Here is a 6,934-nt window from a genome sequence, read left to right on the forward strand (position 1 = left end):
AAGAAACAATATGTGTAAATACATAGCTGTGGGGGGAAAGTCTATAAAGGTTTGATCAGTTACAGAGTCTGGAAGTCCAGGGGTATAAAAGGAGGTTTGGGTGGAGGGGAAGTTTCCCACACTTTCCTGGGACAGTAGCGTAGGTCATGGTGACGAGGCTCAGGGCCCACTCCCTGCCAGGAGTCTAGTTGCCTATCAAAGTTCTCAGATAGTCCTTTCCTTCCAAGGACCCTGGGGCAGGTTGGTCTGGCCCTCCCTGGGAAGACTCAGAGGGCTTTCCTGAGGTGCTTCCAGTCTCTTGGAGTGACCGTCTGGGCCAAACCAACAAGAAGGGAGCATCCTGGGATTGTCTTCACTGTGTGAGCCCGGGTCCCTTTGATTCCCCAAGTCTCATGTATGGTGATGGAGAGCCAGGATGAGGGTTGTCTAATTTGCTCAGTGTCTCTGGGCCACTTCCCAGATTCTCTGGTGTTGAAAGTTCTTCCCCTGAAGGCTGTCTCCACACCAGGGCCTCCCACTCTCCCTGGTTCTTGTCTGTGCTCTTTCTGGTTGCAGCTGAAACCACGTTCCTAGCCTGGTTGCTGCTAACTCTGGCCTTGTTTTCCCCAAAGAGATCATTTGCCAGAGAATGAGATACCCATGGGGAGGAAGGTCAAGGGCTCCTGGGCCACATCATCCCCCAAATATCAGCTTCCCTTTTCCAGAATGGAGAGAGAGAAAAAGAGAGATCCATCTGAGGATTGGTGGAGAGCCAGCCTCTCAGTCGTCCAGACCAGAAATGAAAAGCAGACTTCATTGCCTCTCTCTCTCTGGTGGGAGGAGAGATGGAAAGAAGGAAGAAGGGAAAACCAAGGGTTGGAAAAGAAGAGTGAGCTGGAGCAATTCAATCCAGATAAAATCCTCTGAAACTGAAAGTACGTATTCCCTTGTGGTCCAGTGTTTAGGACTCGGCACTTTCACTGCCAGGGCCTGGGTTTGAACTAAGATCCTGCAAGCTGTGAGGCATGGCCAGAAAAACCCATTCTCTGTTTACCATCTGCCTTTCCTTCTCATACCCTAACACCCCTCCTCCCATCCTAATCCCTTCCTGCCTCAAGGACCTCTAAACCATTTGTACTACTTTTAATTTTATTTTTAAAATAATCCATCCACTCCCCTTCATAGCCAGAACTACAAACTTGTAGACACTGTAAATTTCCTTGCCCCTCTCCGTCTCCACTGAACTTTCCTGGAAAGCAAAACAAAACCAAACAAAACATTTCTGGTTAAGTCTAACAATTCAGCTTCTCCACATCTATACCTGGGCAACTAAATATTGATGGAGGAAATCTCAGAATCTTGCTGACTAGTATACTTCAAATTTATGCCCCCCAAACCCAACATTGCCAACTAATTCTATAGTTCCCTAGTAAACTCTTTTTTCTACTCTACTCAATAACTATTTCACACTTTCTCTCTTCTAAAATCTCCAGCACCCCCTCCACTTCCCTCTCAGCAGATGACCTTGCCCATATTTCATTGATAAAATAGATGCAATTAGATGAGACTGCCCTATCTTTCCAATACCAAATCTACCAGCTTACTTGCATCTACATGCTTGACCTTCTACCTTATTAAGATGAAAGAAGTATCCCTGTTCCTAGCCATACCCTCTCAGCTCTGTGAAGAGCTGAGAAAATTAGATTCCTCTGAGTGCACAGCTAACGTTCAATTCTGCACCACACCAAAGTGATGCCGACTGCATGGATTCGGTCATGAGGAAGAATGATAAAATAATTCAGAGGTACGGCTGAATCACAAGGTGGCAGTCTTAAGAGTTCATCCAGGTAGAACTCCCCACCCATTCCCTTGGATGAAAACAGCAGCTATATAATCCCAGGAAGCTTCCTCTTTACGTCTTAAGTTCCATCATAGCTGTATGTTGGGGAGACACTTCCTACACCTCTGAGACAAAGCCAGACTGTTATTAGGTCAGAAAGAAGCTACCTTCTTCTGTTTCCTTAAGACCTGCTTCACTGTCAGGGAGTGCCCCTCTGAGCACCCAACACTTGAGGGAGGTGTCCTCACCAGTCATCCTGTAGAGGGCATGTGCCCACACCTCCAGGCCATAAGCTGTAGCTGCCAACACTGCTGTCTGTGATTACCGCTGTTTGTGCTGTTTCCCATTCTGCAGTGGCTGGAGTAGAAGCAATCTATGATTGCTTTAGCAAGAGGCAGAGCAAGCCCTGGGCTAGGAGTTAGAGTGCTCAGCTAATAGAAATGCATTCGTCTCCTTTGGCTTTTTGTTTTTTTTGTTTTTGGCTGCAGGAGGCTTGAGAGATCTTAGTTCCCCAACCAGGGATTGACCCCGGGCCATGGCAGTGAAAGCGCCGAGTCCTAACCACTGGACCACCAGGGAATCCGCTTATTTATTTATTTAAAAAAATTTTAAATTTATTTATTTTTATTGAGTACAGTTCCCTGTGCTATACAGCAGGTCCTTGTTGGTTATCTATTTTATATAGAGTAGTGTGTATATGCTAATCCCAAGCTCCTAATTTATCCCTTCCCCCACTCCTTTCCGCTTTGGTAACCATAAGTTTGTTTTCTGTGTCTCTGAGTCCATTTCTGTTTTGTACATAAGTTCATTTGTATCATTTTCTTTTTTTAGATTCCACATATAAGCGATACCACATATTTGTCTTTCTTGGTCTGATTTACTCCACTTAGTATGATAATCTCTAGGTCCATCCATGTCGCTGCAATGGCATTATTTCATCCTTTTTTATGGCTGAGTAATATTGCATTGTATTTATATACCACATCTTTTATTATTATCATTATTGGCTGTGTTGGGTCGTTGTTGCTGCACGTGGGCTTTCTCTAGTTGCAGTGAGCGGGGTCTACTCTGTTGCGGTGCGTGGGCTTCTCATTGCAGTGGCTTCTCTTGTTGCGGAGCACGGGCTCTAGGCACGCGGGCTTCAGTAGTTGTGGTGCACGGGCTTAATTGCTCCGCAGCATGTGGGATCTTCCCGGACCAGGGAACAAAGCCGTGTCCCCTGCATTGGCAGGCGTAGTCTTATCCACTGCGCCACCAGGGAAGCCCTATACCACATCTTTTTTATCCATTTATCTGTCGATGGACATTTAGGTTGCTTCCATGTCTTGGCTTTTACAAATAGTGCTTCAATGAACATTGGGGTGCATGTATCTTTTTTATTATTATATATTTATTAATTTTTGGCTGCGTTGGGTCTTAGTTGCAGCACTCGGGCTCTTCGTTGTGGTGCGTGGACTCCTCTCTAGTTGTGGCGCGTGGGCTCCAGAGCGTGTGGGTTCTGTAGTTGCAGTGCGCGGGCTTAGTTAACCTGTGGCATGTGGGATCTTAGTTCCTTGACCAGGGATTGAACCAGCGTCCCCTGCATTGCAAGACGGATTCTTAACCACTGGACCACCAGGAAGTCCCTGTCTTTTTAATTAATTAATTTATTTTTTGCGGTACGCAGGCCTCTCACTGTTGTGGCCTCTCCTGTTGCGGAGCACAGGCTCTGGATGCGCTTGCTCAGCGGCCATGGCTCACGGGCCCAGCCGCTCCACGGCATGTGGGATATTCCCGGACCGGGGCACGAACCCGTGTCCCCTGCATCGGCAGGCGGACTCTCAACCACTGCACCACCAGGGAAGCCCCCCTATCTTTTCGAATTATAGTTTTCTTTGGATATTTGCCCAGGAATAGGATTACAGGATTATATGGTAACTCAAGTTTTTAATTTTTTAAGTAACCTCCATACTGTTCTCCATAGTGGATGTACCAATTTACATTCCCACCAACAATGTAGGAGGGTTCCCTTTTCTCCACACCCTCTGCAGCATTTATTATTTGTAGACTTTTTGATGATAGCCACTCTGACTGGTGTGAGGTGATACCTCATTATAGTTTTGATTTGCATTTCTCTAATAATTAGTGATTATTATTAGTTGAACATCTTTTCATGTGCCAAACAGAGAATCTTCTTTCCTAAACATCACTGGAGAAATATTGACAACTTTTTGTTGTTGTTGTTGAGGAGGGGAATTCTTTTTTTTTTTTTAATTTATTTAATTAATTTATTTTTGGCTGCATTGGGGCTTCGTTGCTGCGCGCGGGCTTTCTCTAGTTGCAGCGAGTGGGAGCTACTCTTCGTTGGGGTGCGCAGGCTTCTCATTGCGGTGGCTTCTTTTGTTGTGGAGCACAGGCTCTAGGCGCACAGGCTTCAGTAGCTGTGACTCGCAGACTCAGTAGTTGTGGCTCGCGGGTTCTAGAGCGCAGGCACAGTAGTTGTGGCGCACGGGCTTAGTTGCTCCGCGGCATGTGGGATCTTCCCAGACCAGGGATCGAATCCGTGTCCCCTGCACTGGCAGGAGGATTCTTAATCACTGCACCACCAGGAAAGCCGAGGAGGGGAATTCTATGCAGACTATCTCCTTCTATGAAGACAAAGTACAATTCAAACGATTAGGTTTCAGCTTCAGTCAATCTTGTGAACTGTGTATGGCCCTAGGCAATTTGAGTCACTTTTCTGAGTCTCTGGTTCCATTCTAGAATGGAAAAACAGAACAACAAAAACTCCTCTCACTATCTCTCTCTGAGGACATGAAATGTGGTTCCTTCCACACTTAGGTTTATGTTAGAGTGGCAAGAGATAGAAACATAGTTGTTTTTTGTTTTTGTTTTTTTCTTTAAGAGGATCCGAACCTCAGCGTGAATTCCCAGAAGCTGATTTTGGTCAATTAATTCATCTTGGGAGAGCCCACTTATGATGACTAAACTTAAAAGAGCATGATATATAAGCCATACAGTTCATTTACATAGTTCGACATAAAACTTACAGTAGCCTAGGCAATTCTATTGACTGATCGAAATAGTTGGCAATTTTGGAAGTCAAATATTATAATCAGAAGGTTGTTTAGTGAACAAGTGATTCAAATTAGCTGGATAATTTTAATGTCTAATAGAACTGCATCCCTCACCTTTGTAAATATATAAGATATTCACTTGGCCAAACGGAATGCTCTTCCCTAAACATCGCAGGAGACATAGTGACAAAAAAAAATTTTTTTTTTTTGGTTGGAGAGGGAGAATTCTATGCAGATTATCTCTCCCTTCCATGAAGACAAGGTACAATTCAATTGATTGGGTTTCAGCTCCAGCCAAGTTAATATAACTGATTCTGTTTATGTTCACTTCAGCCATTTTATTATAATTGATCAGGTTAGAGTCTGATTGTGTTAGGGCTTCAGTCATTTTACTTTAAGTGATTAGGCTGCTAGAGCTTTAGATATGTTGATAGAATTATGTTTTCCTGGGCTTCCCTAGTGGTGCAGTGGTTAAGAATCCGCCTGCCAATGCAGGCAACACGGGTTCGAGACCCGGTCCGGGAAGATCCCACGTGCCGTGGAGCAGCTGGGCCCATGTGCCACAATTACTGAGGCCCAGGCACCTAGAGCCCATGCTCCGCAACAAGAGAAGCCACCACAATGAGAAGGTTGCGCACCACAACGAAGAGTAGCCCCTGCTCGCTGCAGCTAGAGAAAGCCTGATGCAGCAACGAAGACCCAAAGCAGCCAAAAATAAATAAATTAAATAAATTAAAAAAAAAAAAAAAAGGGCTTCCCTGGTGGCGCAGTGGTTGAGAGTCCGCCTGCCGATGCAGGGGACATGGGTTCGTGCCCCGATCCGGGAAGATCCCACATGCCGCAGAGCGGCTGGGCCCGTGAGCCATGGCCGCTGAGCCTGCGTGTCTGGAGCCTGTGCTCCGCAACGGGAGAGGCCACAACAGTGAGAGGCCCGCGCACCGCAAAAAAAAAAAAAAAAAAAAAAAAAAAAGAATTATGCTTTCCTGAAACTACACCAGGTTATTTGCTCCTTCTAAATATGGGTCTCATCCATTACACTTTGACTTTTCCTAATTTCACTTGTGGTACACAATCTTTTGGGGGCATTTTCCTACTGTTACTATTTTGCGTTCACTGCAAACTGAAGAAGTGCAATGACTTCCTAGTCGGTCTTACTGCCTTTCATTTCTCCTCCAATCTTTCTTGCACACAGAGTTGTCAAATTAATCATCTTGAAATCTGTTCCATACAACCTACAAAATAGGAGAAAATACTTGCAACTCATATATCTGATAAGGGTCTAGTGTCCAGTATATAAAGAACTCTTAGAGCTCACCAACAAAAAGAAAAACAATCCAATTAAAAAATGGGTAAATGTCTTGAATAGATATTTCTCTAAAGGTTATCCAAATGGCCAACAAGCACATGAAAATATGCTCAAATCATTAGTCATTAGGAAAATGCAAATCAAAACCACAATGAAACACCACTTCATGGACTTCCCTGGCAGTCCAGAGGTTAAGATTTCCAGCTTCCATTTCAGGGAACGTGGGTTAGATCCCTGGTGGGGGGAACTAAGATCCTTCAAGCCTCACGGTGCTGGCTTCCCCCGCCCCCTAATAAATGGCCATAAAAAAAAGTGAGGGCGGGCTTCCCTGGTGGCGCAGTGGTTGAGAGTCCGCCTGCTGATCCAGGAGACACGGGTTCGTGCCCCGGTCTGGGAAGATCCCACATGCCGCGGAGCGGCTGGGCCCGTGAGCCATGGCCGCTGAGCACGCGCGTCCAGAGCCTGTGCTCTGCAATGGGAGAGGCCACAACAGTGAGAGGCCCACGTACTGCAAAAAAAAAAACACACAAAAAACAACTCTGGTCTGAGCCTCCCCATTTTCCAAAAGTGGCAGCTGTAGTCCAGAGAGGGTACAAGGACTTTATTAAGGCAAAGTCACAACAAGAACTAATGTCTCCTATCCAGCCGGTTGTCTTCCCTCCACAGCACATTTACTCAAGAGGCTCGAGAGCTAAGAATCAGCCATCTTCTGGAACAATGTCTGACTGTTAAAATTTGTCAGTTACTCCACAA

Source organism: Orcinus orca, chromosome 11 (assembly GCF_937001465.1).
Source record: "Orcinus orca chromosome 11, mOrcOrc1.1, whole genome shotgun sequence".
NCBI classification, from domain to species: domain Eukaryota; kingdom Metazoa; phylum Chordata; class Mammalia; order Artiodactyla; family Delphinidae; genus Orcinus; species Orcinus orca.